Source organism: Amblyomma mixtum, chromosome 9 (genome assembly GCF_055824585.1).
Source record: "Amblyomma mixtum isolate Tamu chromosome 9, ASM5582458v1, whole genome shotgun sequence".
Taxonomy (NCBI): Eukaryota; Metazoa; Arthropoda; class Arachnida; order Ixodida; family Ixodidae; genus Amblyomma; species Amblyomma mixtum.
This window is the reverse complement of record NC_143020.1, coordinates 38,640,465-38,664,580: the sequence shown is the minus strand read 5'-3', so window position 1 is coordinate 38,664,580 and position 24,116 is coordinate 38,640,465.

Below are 24,116 nucleotides of genomic sequence, written 5' to 3'. Positions count from 1 at the left end.
GCTGATCACATCGACGCCTCGATTGAATTGCATCTTACTGGGGCTCTGCGCCGCCCCTGTAAGAGATAAGCGGCGGTTTCTTTATTCGCTGTGCGACAGGAATTGCATTCTCATACGAAGTACATTCCTCTATATCAAGCAGTCCTAACGAACCTATCGGAGCCGTAAAGGTAACAATCTATCCCGACAGTGTTGCATATTGAACTGTTCTTTCACTGCGCCTTTTACAGTCCTTCGTCCCCTCACATGTGTTTCCATTTATTCCCGAGCTGAAGCCACCTAAGCTGCACAGTTAATTGGCCCACTATTGGAAATGTATTGGAATAGGCTTCGTTTGGTTTATGGCGTTTAACGTCCCAAAGTGACTCAGGCTATGAGGGACGGCTTAATGAAGGGCTGCGGAAATTTCGACCACTAGGGGTTATTTAACGTACACTGACATCGCACAGTACGCGGGCCTGTAGAATTTTGCCTCCATCGAAATTCGGCCGCCGCGGCCGGGATCGATCCTCCGTCTTTCGGGTCAGCAGCCGAACGCCGTAACCGCTGATCCACCGCGTCGGGTCTATGAGCAAAGACGGGTCCAGTAAAAGCCCGGCATGAAACCATTCATTTGCAATATCGGGCTGGTTGCATGTGCTGCTAAGAGACATTGAAATCACCGTATAAAGAAAACCTTAGAAAATGTATAGAGATCGCACAAAACTTTCCGGTGTGGTGGGTTCAGCGCAGGAGAGACTGGAAGCGTCCAATAAAATTGTACTAGGTACAGATTGTGTGGGTGGCATCGATGAACGCAGGACAAACGCCGGAGTAAATCAAGGATATTTGCACAACCTTCAGCAATAGGCATCTCTTGATCAAAATAGCCCCGTTATTGACGGACACTTAGTTTCGTCGCCGTGCATACTTCGTTGTCCGCCCCCTTAAACTTTCACTCACTTTTTAGATGAGCCACTGAACACGCAGAGTCCTGTGTAGCAGGATCCGGGTGGCGCCTTAGTGTCAGGATACACAAAACGTCTGCCCTGTAGAGAGAAGAATAGAAAGTTAGCTGTGTACCCTCTGTCTCAAGAACTCTTTCTTCCCTAAAAAGCGCCGTTAAAGATCCTCAGATGGTCTAAGTTATTACAGAACTGTCCACTACGCCCCCTTTTGTCTTTTACTTTTTCATTCACTCCTTCACGCACCGAGAAAAGACCCAGTTGCTCCGCCTTTCATTTCCTAAGAACCAAGTTTCCTTATCGCTTCTGTCACGATGCGGGTAAGGTCTCCACCCAGAAAGTATCCCGGAGCCCTCCACTACGGCACCTTTCTTCATTCGCTCCCAACGTGCGTTCGACGCGCCCACCCAGAAATGACACAGCTATTGCCCTTTGCCTTTCTTGAAAACCAATCTGAATTCAAAGTGGGACAATTACTGCGGGTTTACTGTCTTCAAAGCCAGTTTTCATTTTTTTTCATCCGGGCTTTTTGGCCCTTACGGTAGCATCAACTAGTAACAAGCAAAAAAACCTCATCAACTCCGCCAACGATGAGCTTTTTATTCTCAACAAGATTTCTTGAGCAGAGCGCGAGCCTCAGCAAAGCAATGCGGACATATTTCAAGGAAATGTAGCACGAGCGCTGACCCGCGCGCGGTTTAGCTGAGTGGGCATCCCTGCTGAAGCGACATAAGCAGAACGCAATGGCAACCTAATAACAATTATAACCTGGAGTTCTACTCGTCATGCGACCACGGTACGAGAAAATATATTCTTACGTCGTGCATGAGAGTGACAGGCACGAGTTATGGGCGGAAATTGCCTTGCTTTCAATTTTAAACAGTAGAGGGTCGCAGTTGTTCATGCGACGAGTTTGGAATCTTTGGCGCTAGTTTTTAGCCAAACAGCGGTCATTTTCGGCACAAATTGCGAAAATAATTGGAAAAGGTTTTCTCTATTGCATGGAAAAGCCCAACTTGAACCAGGTCGCATTCCGCAGCCCGTCATGCACAACCACAGCATCATGTTCTCACTTTGCTCGCACATCAAAATTCTGCGAAACACACGCATGCATCAAACACAGGCGATCGGGCATAAAAGCAATTGTTTGGAGCATAGTACACTGCTCTGTGGACCGAGACTTCGATGAACGTGGCGGCTAGGCGTGGCGATCTGTCATGCGGTTCTTCCGCAGGCTAAAAAGTCCCATGAGCACTAAAAGATCTTGTAGAACATTACAACCTTCCACTGTAAGCAAATACGTTACAGTATAGGGCGTAATCGCAATGTCCTTTTTAAGAATCAGTTGAAAAATGCCCCCCCCCCAAACAAGCATCACGATCAAACACAAAGCAATGGACAAAAGTTTCTGGCTGCTGGCACAAGCGACAGCTCATTGACCATGGCACCAAAGTCCCTTTTTCGCGAAGCCGGGTTTAGCTTGACTTATCAAGCTTTAAAAAAAGTATTTGCTGCCGATTGAGCATACATCCCTTGCAGCCGCTTAATACACTGTTGCCTAGAAAGGAGAGGTAAAGCTTCCAATACATTGGTACAGGAAATGACATCTCAAGCAGAAATTTTGTCATCACCCTTCTGAATAGACTGCATAAGTATTCTAAAGAAAAGCGTGCATTGACGAAATTGAATGTGTCGGCGTCTTCTTTAAGAAAACCCCACAAAGGCCCTTCGCTCCTCTCACCAGAAGGCGCAAATGCAATAGGCAAATGGGCCTTTAGTCGTATGTTAACATAGCTAGGAGAAAGAGATGGTTTGCTGTATAAAAAAAATGGCGGTGGCTCGACCAATGGCCATCCCGAGTAGAATTGCGGAAGCAACGGCACGGGAATCGCAGCGACGGCGGCACCTCGGAGTCCCCCGCGTAGCTGAGGAGTCGGCGGTGGCCCCAGCGCCACAGCTGGGCGCCGTGTAACGTCACTGATCCTTTAGGGTGCGCTGCTGGCGCAGCGGCGACATCACCTCTTGAGTCACCCGCGCAGCGGAGGAGTCGGCGGCGGCTTCGCGCTGCTCTGACGTCACTCGCTACTCGCGCATGCGCAGCTGGGGCTCTCCGGGGCTCCTCGAAATCCCTCACACCTAGCGTATTGTTGCTTCCGCAACAAAAGAAAAAACCCTGAAACAAGCTCATGAACAAACAAACGCTGAATACCAGCTCCAGCAGCCTTCGGAAGGAAAAACAAATTGCCGCGACGCATAGGCCGCCATAAGTTGCAAAAATTGTATGCATTACCAATGCTTTTTCCTTGAACAGTGCAGTATGACATAGATAAGCTTCGAAACAAAGAAGATGTTTCAAACTTGTGCGCGTGCAAATCGAGATAGCTCCCTGCCTATCAAAGCCTGTGTATATCGCGTAACTTACGAGATCTGAGAATCACAGTGAGTCCCACTATTATAGATGCGGATGCAAGGGAACACCCAAATAATATAAATCTTCGTAATCCCACCCGATGCCGTCAAAAAAAAAAAACTTTGTATTGTAGCCCAGTTACCTAACCAGAACCCCTTTGATTTATCAACCTTAAGAGACGCGCTCGAACTATCACAAAACTGCCCAGTTACACGCAAAACGTCGAGCACACTCTTTTTTTAGAACAGAAAAGTGCAACGACATCGCCATAGTCCAAAACCTCAAATGAAATTACGATATTGCCGCGAATGTTTGTTGCGTTTGTTCATGCTTCAAGGCTGCCGACACGCAGCTTTATCGCTTCGTTTGTGACGCAAGACGCGCCTATATTTATCGCGATTGATCGCATCCAGGCGGAGCCGGTTCTAGTTTGCGCAAGAATGTTCTAGTAACTTTCCATGCTTTATCTCGAATGTTCGCTATCAGCTTTAAAATAGCACGGCCGACAGCGGCGGTCATTCTGTTCGACGACCGCCGAGGACGCCTGTTGCTACGCCGCCGCCGAGTGATTCAGTTCTTTGCGGGCGCAAGCCAGCCGAAATAAAGAGTTCCGTTTCGAAGACATCCTCGTCGTTTTTCTGTGCGCCTGACTGCAGTCACCACTACGTGACATCTGGTGGAGGTGCTAACGGATGTCCCTGTCGCCCTCATCCCCTGGGAGCCGTCAGAGCAGCCCGAGCCGTCTCGCAGAAGATCATACGAAAACCCCAGAAGCCATCCCCACCGCAGGCGAAGGGCGAAGCAGCCGTCGTCTCCAGAGGTGTCCACCGGAATTAGGACTGCTACCGGACCACACGCGAGCGAAGAAGGAGCCCACAATTTCGACTTCAGCCATGGCTACGACACCAGCCTCCATTAATTTACACCAACCCCGACTACCGCCCACGTTCAACGCTTCAACGGGCGAGGATCCTGAGGAATGGCTGGAACAGTTTGAACGTGTCGCCGTGTTAAACAGTTGGGACGACCAGACTAAAATGAGCCATGTTTTCTTTGTCTTGGAAGGACCAGAGAGAATTTGCTTCGAAAACAACGAAGCTTCTCTGGCGACGTGGGAGTTATTCAAACGGGAGTTCCTGAAGGCCTTCACGAGCAGCATCAGGAAAGAAAGAGCTACGCTGCTTCTGCAGTCACGCATCCAACAGCCGAAGGAGTCAGTGACCGCATACATACGGGTTATGAAGCGCCTTTTTCGGCCAGTCGATCCTGACATGACGGAGGAGACGAAGGTGGAGCTTTTGATGCGTGGTGCTAAAGAGGCACTTTTCGGCGCTCTGACCCGCCATCCACCGAAGACGGTCGCTGAATTCACCAGTGAAGCAGCCGCCATTAAGAGAACTTTGGAAGCCTGAGCCCGTCACTTTCCTCGACAGCCCCAAGTGACCTCGACTGCCCTCTCGGATGGACAGCATTCCGAGGCAACCTGCGGGATGTTATCCGAGAAATTGTACGGGAAGAGTTGCGTCACCTATTACCACCTTCAAACCAGCCTCAAGTAGCGACCCTTCAGGAAATCGTACGCGAAGAAGTCCAGCATGCGCTTGGCACCCCGTCATCTTCGCCTCCAGCTAAAACTAAAGCATCGACCTATGCCGCTGCACTGCGCAGTGCTCAGCCCAACGCGAGAGCCGAAGTCCGCCTCTTCGAGGTGAACCAGCTGTTCCCGAATGGCGTCGCCCTGCCCCCGCCCGCCCAGCCTGCGAACGACGCCCAAGGCCCAAGAAGTGCGACGCCTGGATGACTTCCGACAACCGCCCGTTGTGCTTCCATTGCGGCGAAGCCGGCCATACACTTCGCCACTGCCCGTACAGACGCATCGGCCTGCGTGGTTTCGCCATCGACGCCCCACGACCATTCCCCGGCCAGCGACCACGGGAAATCGACGACTACCTGCTCAGAGGGGAGTACATGTCGTCAAGCCGTCTCTCCCGCTCGCCGTCGCCGTCCACCGCACGTTTTGCATCACCGGGCCACAGCTACGCCGCGGCTGTCGGAGGAAGGTCCCCTAGCCCACGTAGGGGATACTAAACAAAGCATCCTGTGGAGATCAGCTTGCTTGCCGAGGAAACGACGAAGGTCCTCCAGTGACCACGCCGTATGAAGACGTCGCACTCACTACGCCGACTTCGCATACAATGTCAACCTCGACCACATCGCGAACCACCTTGAAAATGACGCCGTCATCAGGAAAAGCTTCGACCACACGCCCCACCCACAATTCACACATCCGACGAAGCCGTGACCTGACGCCGAAGACGACGCGCAACGCCAGAACCAGGACATCCGACTTAGAAGTGGTTATCGACGGTCGCAAAGTCACCGCTCTAGTCCACACAGGAGCCGATTATTCGGTGATGAATGGGCCATTCTCTGCGTAGCTGAGGAAAGTAACGACCGCTTGGAACGGCCCACAAATTCGCACCGCAGGGGGCCACCTCATTACGCCATCAGGATGGTGCACAGCGCGAGTGACTCTCAAGGGACATACCTATCCCGCGACCTTCGTAGTGATACGGCATTGTTCCCACGAAGTGATCTTGAGAATGAATTTACTTAATGAGCAGCAGGCGATCATCGACCTGCGATCCAAGATGATCACACTTTCCACGGACGAGGCCATCCTGTCGTTGAGAACTCCGGAACATAACGTTGCGCTTAGTGTCCTGGGGGAAAAAATGAGTGTCCCACCCCGCTCAAGCGTCATCATCACCGTAGGCTCCACAGAAGCGAATAACACTGATGCCACTATCGAGGGGAACATGCCGTTGCTTCTAGACCGAGGAATCGGCATCGCAAGAGGCATCGCACCTTTCCTCAAAGGACCAGCCGAAGTACTGCTGACTAACTTCAGCGAAGAATACCGCAACGTTAACAGAGGAACGACGACTGCATTCCTCGACGAAATATCCGACGTACGGGATTCTTCGCGCTCTCCGACCCATCCGTAGAAGATTCGCCTGACCAAGAGAACTCGCCCACTTTCGACATTGGTAATTGGTACAGGATATGAATGTCTTTGGCAGAAGCGAAAAAAGCAATATCATCCGCATACACATAAACTTTGACGGCAGGGTGAATAGGGATATCACGCATTAGTATGTTAAACAATAACGGTGAAAGAACGGAGCCTTGTGGGACACCTCGAGACTGGGCGTATCTTGTAGAAGTTAACGTACCCTTAGAACAAAAGAACGCTCTATTCTTTAAGAACTCTCCTATCCACGCAAATAAGTACAATGGAGGTTGTACATTAGCCAGTTTATGAAGCAAAATGCTGTGTTCAACGCTGTCGTAAGCCTTTGCAATATCTAAAGTAACCAGAGCTGATACCTCATTTTGCCTCATAGCAACCTTAATACGGCTCTCCAAGTCTATGTGCGCGGTCCAAATCGAACACCCCCGGCGGAAGCCAATCTGAGCCTCACTAAAACCTTGAAGACTCAGAATATGACTCGTCAGGCGGCTGAAGACTACCCGCTCTACAAGCTTAACCAAATTTGATGTGAGAGCAATCGGCCGAATATTGTCGAGATCAAAACCCTTCCCCTGCTCTTTCAGCAGTAAAATAATTTTCGCTGTTTTCCAATTTTGTGGAATCCAGGCTTTTTCCAAAGACCAGTTCACAATCTGCAAGAGGTACGGGGCAAAGTCTTGCATTAGGATTTTAAGCATGCCAACTGTTACTCCGTCAATCCCAGGGGCAGCAGATTGCAGGCAATTAACTACAGTCGCTAAATCAGATACAGATACCTTAGTGTAGTCTCCACCCAAATGAAACGGGGTTGATGGAAAGGTAGTGCGAGCTCGAAAACGCACAGCAAGGCCTTGAGCTATGGACTCTAGTTTATCTTTTTCGTCCCGAGGTGGCAATACTGTGGACTGAGAGATGTGAGAAGAGGGCAGCACATGAGTACGTTCCATGAATCTATAAAGAGACTTCCTGTTGACAGGATTAGACAGATAGGTGTTCAGGCTGGCATTGTAATCATCCTTAGCCTTAGATATTGTTCTTTTAAAAGAGGCTGCAAAGAATTTGTAATTTATCCAGTTCTATGGGCACTGGTTGTGCGTTAGGCTCTTCCATGCAGCTTTCCTTTGACGATAGGCTTTTTCGCAGTCGTCATTCCACCACCTGGAAGGAGTCTTATTTTCAACGCCTGACCGGACTCTAAAGACTGCTCGCCGAGAGGCGTCTAACACAGAATTAAATACTTGAGGGCCCCCGTCAGATTTATCGGAGGGGGCAACAGACGAGAGGGCCTCACCTAGGAGGTTCTTGAACAGTGTAGAATTTATAAATTTTTGTGGCGAACCAGTCGCCCTGACTGGACTGCACGCAATAGTGAAAGTGATTGGGGAGTGGTCACTGTGCGTACCGCAGTCAACTGTACACCACGAAGATACCGCTGTACCATTAACTGCTAGCGTTAAATCAATAGCGGATCGAGAATTAGCCCTCATGTAAGTTATGGCGCGACTATTGTAACAGCACACGCCGTTTGCTGACATCCAAGACCAAAGTAATTTCCCGCTAAAGTCTGATCTGAAACCCCAAATTACATGATGAGAATTGAAGTCCCCAGCTAGAACTACTCGTCTGCTGTTGCGCAGTAACGCATCGAGCTCATCCGTCCTACGGACTCCTGCGGGGAAGTAGATATTTTCCACCGTAACAGGGGCGCACTGCGGAATAATGATTTCAACGGCAAGTATCTCACAATCAGGTCTCATAATTTTGTGAGACACTTTAGCACGATGATACAGTTTCGTTGAAATCAATGTTAGTAAGCCCCCACCCCTGCCGTTTGGGCGATCATTTCTAAAAACGGAGAAATTTTTAATTGCAAATGGGCGATTAGGACTGAGCCACGACTCCTGTATTAAAATAATGTCTGGACTATGTTTTAGTATAAGCTGCTGCAAATCGGGGAAAGAAGATGATATAGAGCGACAATTCCACTGGAGAACAGATATTCCCGCCATGATTATTGCTTTAAAAACGTAGCCGCAACAGCCTCTTTCAACACATCTGTTTTCTTTGAAATTCCAGGCGAACTTTTCTTAGTCTTGCCGTGATGATGGTCAGATTTCGCAGCAGAAGAGGGAGCACGACGCTTCTGAGATGGAGTAGTCATTTAAACATCTGACTCACAAGCGTTAGAGAGTGGGACTTGGTCAGCATCATTTACACCCACGGACGTGGAGGCAGAAGGGGTGGTGGGCTGAATAGCAGCAGTGGCAGAGGAGGGAGGACAGGTAGACGAGTTGAGGTTACTTAAAGCCGATGAAGCAGCCTGCGCGGAAATGACCTGGGACAAGGCATCGCTGAACGTACTGATCATGCGGTCAAGTACGCCAGCAACAGCCTTCTCCACCGCAGCAACAACGGACTTAGTTAAGGCTGCCTCCACATCAGCAGTGGTCGTGCGGGCAATACTTGCGTATGAGCACTGCCGTCTGTCAAGGCGGGCGTATGCATCAGCGCGCGAGCACCTGTCACGCTGAATAATGTCCAAGACGTTCTGCTCATCGGCACGCTTCGGGCAGGTGGGGTCGTCAGCTGTGTGATCAGATTGGCAAAGACAGCAGCTAAGCGACTCAGAACTGCAAATGTCGTGTGCATGATCACCGCCACAAACGCGACAGCGCGTTGCGGACTTGCAAGAGTTGGCACTGTGACCGAACCGCCAGCAATTTTTGCACTGTAAAGGACGGGGCTGCAGTGGGTCTACACGGTACACAATAGGCCAAACTTTGATCTCGGACGGACAACAGTACCCTGCAAATGTGGCAATAACTGACTCCGTTGGTGTTCGAGAGCCTCCAGCCTCTCTGCTGCAGCGGTAAACTGAAAGGATGCCAACACCGGCGTCATGAAAGTCTGCAAGAATTTCCCCCGGTGTAGCGGATGGACCCACACCGTGGATAATTCCTTTTACGCAGGCTAGCTGCTCAGGGATGAATACCTTCACCGGTAGTTAGGCGAAAGAGGTGCACTGCAGCAAATAGGCAACGCAATCCAAGTGAGCCGATTTGCGTAGAATTCCTCTCTTGCCAAATGGTCGCACCTCCGAAATCTCAAGATAGTGGCTGGTGGCTGCCTTCAGCTGCTCCTGGATCAATCGAGAGTTTTTTATTTTAATTACACCATCTCCTACAGGGACCAGCGCCACAGGGATAAGCTTGACACCGTTTTGAGTAAAAGATGTTAGCGGCAGATTTTCAGCCGGTAAACTGGCGAACCAGGTTACCGGACCTGAGCCCGGAGAAGACATAGCCATAGCGGAGAACCTGCAAAGCCTTCGGACCTACATCCAAAGGGGGAAAGACCTGGCCAAATCCCCCACTCGCGGAACGGCCTCACCAAAATTTGAAGACGGCCAGAAGACGCAGAGGCAGTCCGTGGAAGACCAGCACTAACGGGGAGGAGAGGGAACAGCAGGATTCCGTGCAGCCGTGGCACACGGCTTGCATTAGAACGACAACGTCTGGTATATTTAGATGACGTCGTTGTCTTCGACTCGAACTTTGAGGAACACCTAAAAAGGCTTTGAACAGTACTAGAGGCAATCAAATCGTCCGGCCTAGCTTTGAAAGCAGAGAAGTGCCACTTTGCCTATAAAGAGCTGCTGTTTCTAGGCCACATCTTTAGAAAGGAGAGAATATGGCCAGATCCGCAGAAAACCGCTGCTATCACAACGTTTCCACCAACGGCCAATAAGCAAGCTATGCGCAGATTCCTCGAACTGTGCGCGCACTACCGACGATTTGTGAAGAACTTTTCGCGCATCGCCGAGCCACTGACCCACCTTACAACGGCAGACGTGCCATTTAAATGGGAAGCGCCGCAAGTGGAAGCCTTCAAGGAACTTCAGCGTCGTTTACAGTCCCCAGCGATCCTCGTGCACCTCGACAAAAACGCCGAGACTGAAATTCATACCGCCGCAAGTAGTGTGGGCCTAGGCGCTGTACTCGTTCAGAAAATTAACGGAGTGGAGAAGTTCATCGCATACGCCAGCCCTTCCCTGTCCAAAGCCGAAGCTAATTATTCGACAACTGAGAAGGAGTGCCTTGCCATCATCTGGGCTACGTCGAAATTCCGCCCCTACCTGTACGGACGACCGTTCAAGGTGGTCAGCGATCACCACGCACTGTGCTGGCTCGCTAGTTTGAAGGACCCCTCCGGCGGCCTCGCTCGATAGAGCCTAATGCTCCAGGAGTATGATGTGACCGCCGTTTACAAGTCCGGACACAAGCACTCTGACGTCGACTGCCTATCACGAGCCCCGGTAGATACACCGCGGGCGGACGACGATGAGGACGCCTTCCTGCGACCCATCAGCTCCAGCTCTTTTGCACAACAGCAACGCTCGGACCCCGTCATAAAATGCCTAATCGAATACTTGGAAGGCAAGGTTTCTTCACCCCCCGCCTCGTTCAAGCGAAGATTTCCTTCGTTCTGTTTACAGAACGATGTCCTCGTGGAGAACTTTGCAGCGAACAAGACAGCCTACCTCCTTGTTGTACTTGTAAGTCTGCGCGGAGAAGTTCTTCAGGCCCCACACGACGAGCCGACAGCTGGACATCTCGGGTTTTCTCGCAACCTCCGCTGCATTCAAGACAAGTATTACTGGTCCCGACTGTCTGACGATGTCGCACATTATGTGAGAACCTGCCGAGATTGTCAGCGACGAAAGGCCCCTCCAATCCGACCAGCAGGATTTCTGAACCACATTGAACCCCCCTCAGGGCCCTTTCAGCAGATCTGCATGGACTTGCTTGGATCTTTCCCGAAATGAACATCTGGGAATAAGTGGATCATTATACCGACCGACTACCTGACCCGCTAGCCGAGGCAAAAGCCCTGCCGAACAGAACAGCAGCAGAAGTCGCCAAATTTTTCGTGGAGAACATTCTTCTGCGACACGGCGCCCCCGATGTGCTCATCACTGACAGAGGAACAGCATTCACGGCGTAACTGGCGCAAGCCATCCTCCATTACAGCCTAACCAGCCACCGGAAAACAACTCCATACCATCCGCAGACCAACGGACTAACCGAGCGCCTCAACAAAACCATCGCCGATATGCTCGCCATGTATGTCGATGCCGAACACAAGACCTGGGACGTCATCTTCCCTTAAGTAGTCTTTGCCTATAACACCGCAGTGGAGGAGACCGCCCATATGACGCCTTTTAGGCTCGCCCATGGCAGAGAGGCCACGACCACGCTGGACGCCATGCTGCCGAACGTTACGGAGGAAGATAACGTCAACGTCACCGCCTACCATCAACGCGCAGAAGAAGCCCGAAGACTTGCCCGATTAAGGATCAAATATCAGCAGCGGACCGAAGCCAGACGCTACAACCTACGAAGACGCAACGCGGAATACAAGCCAGAAGACCGAGTCTGGGCTTGGACGCCCATTCGCCGCCGAGGATTGAGTGAAAAGGTTTTGCGCCGCAATTTCGGCCCGTACAAGGTTCTTCGTCGCCTAGGGGAATTGGACTATGAAGTCGTCCCTCACCAAATGACTGCATCCCAGCGACGCCGCGTACGTCCAGAAGTGGTCCATGTCGTACGCCTAAAGGACTATCATGCACGCTAAAGGACGCCGTGTTTCCACATTCGGTGTTTTTTTTTGCGCAATCCGTTTTTCATTGTTTATAGCCGCATTATCTTCTAAAGCATCGAGTCGATGCTTCTTTGAGAGGGGTGTAACGCCGCGAATCTTTGTAGCGTTTGTTTGTTCATGCTTCAAGGCTGCCGACACGCCGCTTTATTGCTTCGTTTGTGACGCAGGACGCGCCTAGATTTGGTTGGTTTTGGTTTATGGGGTTTAACGTCTCAAAGCAACTTAGGCTAGATTTATCGATTTATTTATAGATTTCTCTAGGCGCCTAGATTTATCGCCATTGATTGCATCCAGGCGGAGCCGGTTCTAGTTTGCTCCAGAATGTACTAGTAACTTTCCAAGCTTTATCGAATGTTTGCTCTCAGATTTAAAAAGAGCACTGCCGACAGTGGCGGTCATTAAGTTCGTCGACGATGCCGAGCACGCTTGTTGCTACGCCGCCGTCGAGTGATTCAGTTCTTTGCGGGCGCAAGTCAGCCCAAATAAAGAGTTCCATCTCGAAGACATCCTCGTTGTTCGCAGGACTGCAGTCACCACTACGTGACAATATTCAGAAGCCATGGACTGCTTTGTGAATAAAGCGAATAACAAAGGCTATAGCGGACAGCCCACTCGAACAGATGTTTTGAGTCAAATAGGTTTGGTAAACATTTCGCTAGCATGCAGTCTTGCAATGGCAGCTTAATAGCTTAGTTCTATGACTTTTAGCGGGAGGTCACCAATTTTCGCACCCTTTATTACAGAAAACAAAATGTTATGACGCACCTTATCAAAAGCTTTACCAGATCATTCTGAATGAGAGCCACTAAACAAACCACATCTCACTCTCTAACACGGAACGTGAGATATGGTTACGGTTTCGGATACTATGACCTTTGATTCCGCACATTAGGTGCGGCCCTAATAAATCTTAAATTTTACAAGCTGCAGTCGAGAAGAAAAAACCTTCAAAGACATCTTATAATCCAGGTTGAACAAGGATATCCGACGATAACCTTCGGCAGTTTCAACCCATCCGCGTCGGTGCTTTTCGGGATTAGTATGGTGTAACCAGTGTAGAACGTGGCAGGAAAAACGCTCAAGTTAGAAGCTGCACTGAAAACTTCGAACATGGCAGGTGCTAAGCTATTCATAAAGGCTTTATTGAAATCACTACTTATGCCGTCCGGGCCAGGAGACTTCTGACCCTGTACAGAAGAAATGTCCTTATTTCACCCAATCTAAAGTAACAGATCACTGAATGACTGCACGCTGGTCATCTTCAAGACGAGAAAATTCTTCTTTTAAGGAACTGAAATTGGGTCCGTTGATCGCGTAACCTTTACCACGAAAGAGCGGCATATAATAGTACGCAGTCGTGGGTGATTATTGCATATATTCTGTTCTGTTCTTTCTAATAAACCTTAGTTGCGAGTCAGCGCTTGTAGTGTCTCCGCTCTTTTCTGTGTTTCGTGTCTTAGTTTGCGCTGTTTTTTTCCACTATGCAATAGTCGCCTTTGGCAGGCACCGCAAAATGCACTTCTGCTAGCCAAGTGCAGCTTTCGCTACGAAAAAACAAACTTGGTGTCCCATTTAAATGAAACCAATTTAGAGCAGCTGAGAGTCACGCGGACTTGTCTGCAGTATTTTATCCTTCTCCAAAGAAAGTTATTTCTAACGGCAACTTCGCAAACTATTGGAATAATGACTTCAGGAATAGAGTGCCAGTTTAGAAGTTCTCTGTAGCCTTAAAAATCAGCTGGCTGAAATGATACCAACAAAATAACATTTACCTAGTTTTGCTTACCCGCGTCTAAAGAAAGCCCGCAAAATACGAAACAAAGTATGTGAAAGGCGCGGGCACTTACCTAACTCCGGATAAATATATAATTTATTCTCTGAAACCTCTGCCTTGACACACTTAAATGCCACTTCTTTCACGTCGTATTTATGTTACACTGTTGGCCTTCGTTTCACAAAGCTAAAAAGAGCCATTTACTTGGCACTTTGGTCCAAATATTTCAGCCGGCTGTTTTCAAGGCGACCTATAATTTGCGCATTTACATTGTCACCTGATTGCTGACACCAATATTTCTAAAATTCGCTAATTACTCTATTCCAATTAGTTAAGTTTCCGGAACGAAATAAAATACTTATGATGAGGCCTTGCAACTCTCAACAGCACCTGGCTTTTGTCACTCGATTAGGCTATTCCGTCAATTTCAATGTCTTGGTTACTTTTAGCTGGCACGCCGAGGTTCGATTGATGGCACGGCGCCGGAAAAAGCGTATACTTAGGGGGACATTCCTCTTTCGACGCCATCCAGTGCATTGGTTCAGAATAAATTTGGGATCACCACAGGTGGGATGGCCTTGTCAGGCGAAAGTGCCTTTAGCCTTCTCACCTAGGACAAATTTTGTGTATTTTTGTCCCGAATAAACTGTTCTACTAAACTGGTCTGAAATAGGCCACTTATCTACGCGGTTGTACTTCTTGCATTTATTATCAAGAATAGGAACATATGTACATACCAGGCCGTCTTGTGGAAATGCACCAGCAATCTTTAATTCGTCGCTCACGTGATACGATAACACAGTGTTTTTTCCAGGGTATATATTCAACGGGTATATGTGTTTCGCTGTAAAGAGAGCAAGTAAAAAAGCTGTTGAGTCGGTGCCCATCATCATCATCAGCCTGAGTGCTGCCACTGCCGGGCAAATGCCCCTCCCATGCCTCTCCAATTTACCCTGTCCTTTGCCAGTTAGATGCTAACAAGATATAGAAAACAGAAAAAGCTCTAGTGAGTCGCAACTAAAAAAGCTAGTGTCAAACGCACTTCAAAGGACGCCCACCAGCCAATGACGACGACCGTTTGTCATGACAAAAGTCATGACAAACGGTTAATTCCTATGAAGCAACGTAGTAGGTTGATGGCAGGTGCCTTTGTGAAATGGGTTGAAATGGCAATCAGTTGATGCCTCTGGCTCTATGGAGCCTCCTTTGAAGAATTTTTGCTGGTTCGTTCTCGCTTTTTATCATACTTTACTGCAAGGGTTAACATTAAAGGGCAACTGTCTAGGGTCTGGACATTTTTGAAAAACAAGCCCACTGCAAAAATGAGGCATCGAACATAACCCCTGGAAAATACTAAAGCCATGCGCGCCCAGAAAAGCTGTAAAAATTCAAATCAAAGCCCTCTCGATCTTTCATTCCACAAGCAAATGTCCGCGTCTTCTACTCTGGCTCGTTTGACGTCTCTACGGAAAGCTTTTGCCAAAGGCAATCCATTGGTGCGTCGTTTTGACCGACGGGCTAAGGGTGGGCGTAGACGGGCCGTCACGTCATCTGCTCGTTGCGCGCACGCTTAAAAGCCCGCATGGAGGGAAAACAAACTGAGGGGGGAGTTTCTGGCGACGGCTTGAAGCCTAGTCATAAAAAGTAAAAAATAGTAAAACGGAGAGAGTCGGTTCTCCTCGCCGTGATCACGGCACGAGATAGCCCTCTGCGTGCGCGCTTCTTCCTCAGTTTTTTTTTCTATATGCAAGCCCCCAAAACAAGGTTTTAGTTAGTTGAGCCAGTTCATGTATGCTTCGGCGTGTTCTGCGCGTATGCCGTGTCGTGTGTAGTAGACCATTTCCCTCGCGAGCACACTCTACCACTCCGAACGCACACCGCTTATCCTTCGTGCATCTTGTCTACACCTTGGCTCCGATGAACAACATGAGCTTAGGAGCAGAGAAGAGACACAAACACACAGAACACATAAACATACACGGAGAAAAGCAAACGGGCGGTTGCCGAGTCCGCGCTTCGCCGCGTGTTTCGAACAAAACGGACTCCCGTCCTTCAGGTCGTGAAACGATGAGGAGGCCTAAAAAGAAGTAATGAAAAGATGGCTCGCTAACTGAGGTTCACAACCAGATGATAGAAATGATGCGCTCGCTAACAAGCTTATGCGGTCGAGCCGATCGCGCCTCTCGATCGTTCAGTGTGTGGAGAAAATGGAACAACGCTGCTTCGTCGTTGGATGCGCACGCAGCGACTGAAGTCGAACCACGATCCAGCGCAGATTGCCAGGAGATTATGCATTGTGTCGTGTCTGGCTGTAACACATCCGCCTTCTTGACACAACTGTAAAGAATGTGGTTGTTTGCGGAAGACACTTCGCTCCGGACGACTACGTCCACGACCCAAGCAACCGGGGAGAGGAAGGACAAAGAAAAAACCGCGACAAAACGCCGCGAGGAGACTCAAAGAGCAAAATAGAGAGGGTTATGGGACACTCGCGTCCCCCCCCCCCCCACCTTGAAATAGACCGCGTAGCAAAAACCAAGAAAAGAATGCTTTTCAAGGCGGGACCACGACGTAGACGTATGACGCTCTCCACTAGATACCACGCCTCCTGCTAACATCGGAGGAGGAAGGGCGACTTTCTCTTGCGGTGCCTACTCGACGAGGCGCGCGAGAGAAAAATCTCGAAGAGGTAACGGAAGGAGAGGACCCCCGTTACCAGAGAGGTAGAAAGTATTTTCGACCAGAGGGTAGTCACGTGCCCTTTAAGCTTCAGGCCACCACTTTTAAAAACAATTAAGTAAAGGCTGTGGACATCGAATACTGCACCGAAAATCTTCAATTCTAGAAATTTATCTTCGCAATCAACACTGAGGAATGCTCATACCAAAGCAGGTATTTTAATCCCATGCTGAATGAACCAGTGCTGATAATACATAACCAACTTTTTTTCTAGCGAACACCTGCCAGCAAAATATGCTCTGTTTTTCCCTTATGCAGTACTGTCATCAATCCTCGTTTCGCTTTATTTTATCACTTAAAAGGAAAACGGGAGGTGAGATCGGTACATTGTTTCCTCGCTTTGCAATCATATAATATAAGAATAAATGTATTCATTAAAATATTTTAATGCAGGAATCGATTTAACGGCTAGATTTTCAACCGCCATTGGCCGGCACAGTTCCGTCCACGAAAGCTATATACTGGAAATCCATAGGTGTCCTAGTGGGGCCCTGAGGAGTTTCGAAAATTCTCGGGTGTTGTTGTTATTACTTCAAAAATAGTCATTACAAGCAGGACTAAGTCCGAACTTTTTTAAGCATGATTTTAGCTCCCGTTGCCTTCAGTGTGGTGACGTCACGCCAAGACCGAGAGCCAACATCCGGGCACTGAATCAGGCATAGTACGAGATTTAACCAGACTCTCTAAGCCCTCCTACAGGACCGGCATACAAGCGCCAGTAGCTTCGCGCCGAACGGGTGGTGACTTTCCTCCCTTCCTGTACGGTGCGGTTCGGGTGTCCACCGAGATGACAGAGCTTTACTGCGCCATTTCCTTTCCTCAAAAAGCGTTGCGTTCAAAGGGCAAGGCATCGCGCCGAACGGGTGGTGGCGTTACTCCCTTCCTTTAGGTGCGGTTAGGGTGTCCACCGAGATGACAGAGAGTTGCTGGTTGGTTTGGTTTAAGGGGTTTAATGTCCCAAAGCGACTCAGGCTATGAGAGACGCCGTAGTGACGGGCTCCGGAATTTTCGATCATCTGGGGTACTTAAACGTGCACTGACATCGCACAGTACACGGGCCTCTAGAATTTCGCCTCCTAGAAATTCAGCCGCCATGGCCGGGATCGAACCCGTGTCTTTCGGGTCAGCAGCCGAGGCAGAGAATTACTGAGTAGAGAGACGCCGTAGTGACGGGCTCCGGAATTTTCGATCATCTGGGGTACTTAAACGTGCACTGACATCGCACAGTACACGGGCCTCTAGAATTTCGCCTCCTAGAAATTCAGCCGCCATGGCCGGGATCGAACCCGTGTCTTTCGGGTCAGCAGCCGAGGCAGAGAATTGCTGAGTAAGATACTTTACAGTTTTTCTAATGTAATAGGCTTCCACCAGTTGCCGTTCAATCTGATCGCAGCTTCTCAACAATACTTTACAGTTATCCCCGCTTACAGGACTGCAAAGTATTGTTGCGAAGCTGCCATCAGATTCAACGGGAACTGGTGGAAGCCTATTACATTAGAAAAAAAAAGGAGATAACTGCATCAGTGATTCATCTGTGATACTTCGCCGATCTGAAATGGTTTTCTTAGATAGATTTCTGTAATCGCCTTCCTTTGGATTTCTTTTGGTGTTCTCTAGGTACCCACGTGCTTGTGAGTCGCGCAGTGGCGCTTGGGTAAAGCGAAGGTATATTAACGGTCTACGTCAAATAAAGCCTGTTGATAGTAAGCGCTCGTCCCTGTCTACTTCCATGTCCGTGCCTTTTATTGCACCCCTGTTTCAAACCAATACCTTTAATAGCATCACAGACAATCAGAAAAAGAACAAAAGGGTCTATCCTCCTCCGGATAGATCGCTTAGCTCGGCTGAGGCCTATGACTGGAGAAGACTCCAAGCTAGAAACTTCGCATCCCCGCTCTGGAGGAGCTGGACAGGAGGCGACACGAGGGAGGATGCGGAGGTGAGCCAGTTCTGCGGGCATACCGCTACACTCGAACACATATTATGGAGATGCCCCAGTGCCCCAGGATATGGCAGAATTAATAATGCAGAGGAATGGGAGACCATACTCAGAAGTGCCGTCCTTAGCATACAACGATACGCTACCCGCCTGGCAGCAGAAGCTGCGCGACTATATCGTTGCTAGTCTTCCAGCTGCGACGCTGCCCCTCCCTGGACGCCTGCGTGTGGACCCGGAGGGGCACGAGTCTTCTTCTGGCGGAAATAAAGTTTCTTCATCATCATCCTCATCCATTATCGTCCTGTACTTCATGTCTGCCTCGCTGCCAGCCGCGCTGGCAGCTGCGACAATCACAGCCGCGGCGGAAGTGTCCCCGTTACTCTCAAAGTAGGTTTCTTTTCCTGCTCATAGATTTTTATTGTTTTTAATGTCCCAAAGCGACTAACGCTATGAGCAAGGGCTCCGAAAATTTCCACCGCCTCGGATTCTTTTACGTGCACTGATTTCGCACAGGACTCAGGCCTCTAGCATTTCGCCTCTATCGAAATGCGACCGCCGCGGCTGGGATCGAATCTGCGTCTTTCGGGTCAGCAGCCGAGTGCCATAAGCACTGAGCCACCGCGGCGGCACCTCATGGGGTCCGTCTCCAAGAGCGAGCGGTTAGTGGAGATCACTGCACAAATTAGAAGTGCTGGAGCTAAGGCACTCATCAAATGCAAATAAGCCATCGGTTAGTTCGGCTTGCTCCGGCACCGTTCTCCGGGGAGCTGAACTTACTCGTAATGTCCCTAAAGTCCACCGCCGTTCCCAACACATCATTGCATACGGCCTGAAACGAAATAGTAGAACATACGGTCGTTAGATGAAGCTCGTCGTTTGCATACTCGTTCACCTGAGTGCGGAAGAAAGCAATAGAAGTGCCACAAAACCGGAAAAGTGTGCCGTTTGGGATCCACACGATGCAACGGACCGCAAACGAAAGGGTCACGTGATGAGTAATCTAAACCCCTTCTGATCATTGTATACGGGCCTGTCACAACGTTACCTAGATCACCCTTTCGCCTTTTACACCTTACTCTACGCCACAATTCCAGCTACAAGCTACACCTTACTCTATGCCACAATTCCAAATGCTGCGCACGAGAAGTTAAGCTCATCTATACTAGCTTACGCAGCCTTCACGAACCCGCTAAGGAAAAATTGCTATCCCACATACACAAACAGTCACCGGATCGCACACCCCCAAAAAAGTAGAACGCCTGCACACCAAACCCGGCAAGCCATTCAATCAGCATAACTTTGTCCTGATTTCATGATTTTCTTTTTTGTAAAAACGATAAGGAATGTGACCCTCAAACGATATAGGATGCATCTAAGCACTTTCACCTTTCTCCCGCATGTACAAATTGGCTTCTGCCCCCCCCCCCTCGTCTCCACCCAAGGCCTCTTCATAATCCTCCAACACACTTTTCTTAGATCCACTTCAAAAACGTTCGAAAACATCGGTCATGACGATATACTCGCTGCGTCCAAGAAACCTCACTTGGACGCGATACCCGCGCCTACTTCCTTGATTTCCCCAGGGCCACACATCCCAATTATTCTACTAGCCCTAGGGTGCAGAGCTTTCTCCAAGCTTATACAACCATTGGATGCCCCAGTTAGCTAAAAAATGCAGGAGACTCCCTACCTGCAACAAATCAAGTATGCCGACACCCTTTGGTGCACCTACTGGTAACCCGGAGAAATGATGCACACATTTTTTTTTAGCCAATACAAGTATTGCCCACGAGGCAAGACAAAAGGAGACTATTGGTCTCCTGATATCGCGGAAAAATTGTGACATCACCTCTTCATTGCTTTCCCACGTTGGCCTCACACCTGCGATTCAAATCATAAGTACTTTCTAGAACCCCGTATCAGCGTTCGGTTAGTCCACTATCTCTCTTTCCAATAACAACCAGCCCAGAACCCACATGGCTTCTTGTAGGATACCAGGCGTCAACTGAACATCTCCGCCACCATCCAAGTTGTTAACACCTGCGACTCTTTTGCACACACCGTTCAACTCTCGTAAAAGGGCCCGTTGGCATGCCCGAAAAAGAAGCTAGCCATGAGGTGCACGCCCCCGCCTCATGAGAATTGCTTCTTATATTCCTCATTACACATTAACACAACAGCACACCAACCTGATATCTACCAGCAACAGTCCATAGAAGGCGTCCCTGCAGCCTGCCGTCCACGCCTTAAACCAGCGCTTAGATTGATATTGGTCTCTTCCTCCCTCGCCTGCTTCTTATCTGCCTTCACAAAGATCGCCAATTTGCTCGCTTCCCTACTTCGATTCAATAGCGCTCGCACCTGGCGCAAGCTGGACTCTCCACATATCGACTTCGCACTCCACGTTCCGCCGTCCCTCCTCTCCTCAAACTTCTGTATCACCCTCATTCTCGGTAACGTGTTCCCCCGACCTCCAAGGGAGACTGCGACAAGCTCCTGCTGAGCACCTCACTCCTTCTTTCTCCGCTGATACTGTGGCGCATACCGATGCTTCTCGCAAACAAAACCTCGATTGTGTCCACCACACTCTCCACCCCATACTGATCCGCTCCTCAAATCTACATTAGTGGCCCTTACTTCGAACCTAGCCGCATAGCCTAATTCAATTCTACGCTCTTAGTCACAACAGGCAAGCAGCTGTACAAACTCTCGGTTCAGAATTCTTATCGTTAAGCTCCGCCTTACGGATATGAAGCGGTAGATTTGCCGAATTGGTCACTCTCAGCTTTACATTCACATTCCTCTTGAACTCCTCATACCCATAATTACGCAAAGGTGCAGCGGTTCAAATATACGCCACTGCCCTGCGATGGCAAGGGCTGCCAACGGTGGATCTTGTGCGGCCCAAGGTGCTCTTCTCTAGCAAACTCTAGCGATCAACCATTAATGTAACTGCCACGTTCCAGGGTTGTTAGTTTGCTCACAATCTCTTTGGCACGTTGTTATGACCCCACAAGGTCACGTGACCGAGGTTGGCCACACAGGTTGTTTCTCTGGAGAGGGTTACCCGGGCCGCGTATTGCCAAACGTATCCCGTAGGCGCACTAGAGCAGACGACGCCCAGGAGTGCGATCGCGTGACATGACTTCACTTCCGTGAACAGCCAAAATGGCCGCTTTAAAGGTCTCGGTGGCAGTCACGGTGTTTTCGGGCAGTTGTAAGCAAGTGGTCCCAAGACCAGTGCAAGCCGCCTAGTTGGATGCAGGATACTTGCCTCTAAATGGTTAAAGTGGGTCGATTAAAAGATGCTATGTAAGCCGCGCGGTTGGATCCTAGATATGCGTATTGCAATGGTGTTCAAACCGACGTACGATCCACGCGGTGGCGATGTCGCGAAGCGTTTTTTGGGGGCCGTTTGTGGCCGTTGCAAGCGTTTCTAATTTCTATTGGGATCACCCCGGACAGCGAGGAGTAACAGCTGCTCACCTTGGAGAAAGCAGGCTGCTCATAGTGAATTTCCTGTGCGTGCATAAGCTACACAGCGCAGTGACTAGTGTTCCGCGTAGTGAAAGTGATTGTGATCGAAGCAAGTGGTATTCCGTCAAGGCAGAGATGTGCGCCTGTGAAGGCTTTCTACGCACGTCGTGTTTTCCGAATGTCGAAATGAACTTCGTGTTGTGCAGCTAGTTGCACTTGTTGCAATGGTTGCAGTGACCGCGATAAAAGCGCTCGGACACGACGTTGTTTCTGCTACGTATCCATCGCCGATTTTGATACTGTGCTTGAAAACTCACTGGAACTTACGCTGCCTCAAATGAAAGCTACGCTGCCCCTAAGCGTGCAATAGCGATTTCAGAATGAGTACGCGATTTTTACGCGAATCTTCTATCGGGCCGAACACACTGACTGGAACAAGCCAGGCTGCAGTACAAGCTGCTAACAACCGTCATAACTACAAAACCACATTTTTCAAATAGCTAAGGTTATATATTTCATATTATTAGTGAGTTATTCGAAATAGCACATAGCAGTGGATTTACATTTTGAAAGAAAAAAAAATATTTACCAAGTGCGCAAAAAGGACGATCACGAGAGAAGAAACAGGACGGGACGAGCGCTTGCCTAGCAGTCCACAGTAGTTCTCACCGTAACATGTAAACAGGCTTCCTACCTGCTGACAGTTATTGCAAAAGACATATGCGTATATATGCAATGTATAAGGTGTGTGTGCATCTGAAGTGTGCATGCATTAAAAATACACATTTTTGCACACTCCTGTCGATCACAATTGCAAATACACAAGAAACTTATGACTCTTCGAACCATCTGGAACATGTACTATCAGTGGTAACTAAAGCAGTTCTGCATTTTACAGAACTGTGAAAATGCAACAATAATGATTTATTTTTGTTGTGTTTTTCAGGTCATTATAAAAGCCAAAAAATAGAACTCTGTGGTTGGAAAGGGGCCGATATCATCATTCGGCTAAAGTGAACGGCTTTGTTCTTCACAGTGACAGCGGCACTTCAGTTCTCCTCTAGCAGTCTTTCCTGAACTCGCATTGCAGTTCCACAAGCCAGAGTGCAGCATTGAAAACAAATGTGGGACATTCTGCTAAAGGCCGTTAATTATAGACATGTATAGAACAAGCTGGCTACAATCTGTGCAACTCCAAAGCATTCTCAAACGTCTCTGTGCATGCATAATCAAGTGGGTGCCTGGTATTGCACAAAAAGCTACACAGGCAGTGCAGTTCGCGGTGCTGTACATTGTTTGCCCCATCCGGGTTCACGAGAGAGGAATCCTCATTGAGTTGTCTTCTGGCCTCCGCACAATTGCAGAGAAGGGGTGAGTCACACTCGCTACCCAGCGGGATAAGGGGGCGCCGGGTAGCGGAGGATTCCGGGAAAGGTCAAACTCCCTCCAGGAACGGATACGTCAGGTCGCACCCTGTTGTACACGCGCTTGCGGCTAGGCGGCTCCGCATCACATTGCGTGGCTTTTGTCCCATGTCTACCACGGCGTGCATGGACAGGTTGAAGCGCGGTCAACAGGATATTGCCACGCTAGCGGCAGGCATGACGACAGTAAGTGACGATACTGACCAGATGAGACTAGAGGTGACGTTCCTTGAACTTGGGTTCAAGGAACATCTCGCCCTGGAAGAGCCGAGCACCAGGCGACGGGAAATCTTGTACCCATTAAAGAAAGCGTTGGGTACCCGGCGGCACTGCGGATCGAACCCAGCACCTCCCGAATGCGAGGCGGATGCTCTACCACAAGGTCGTAAGGCGGAGCTTAAGGATAAGAACCCTCAGGTCGCAAAGTTCGTGCATGCCTTGCGTTTCTTTTTCTTTTGCAGGCGAGGTTGCCACGGGGCCGGTTGTTCGCAAGCACGTCGCGACGCGGCGGCGATGATTTCGCCCCCCCCCCCCCCCCACACACACACACCCGCGTGGACGGTTGACCCCGCGCGACGCTGGAATGTCTAGGCCCCTCCGCTCCCTCCTCGTATTATCACTATGTAGCCAGCGCTTCCACGTTGTGGGGACGGGAAGGGGTCGGTTGAATGCCCCGGCACACTTCACTACCTTCGCAAGTTAGCCTCGCTCCTC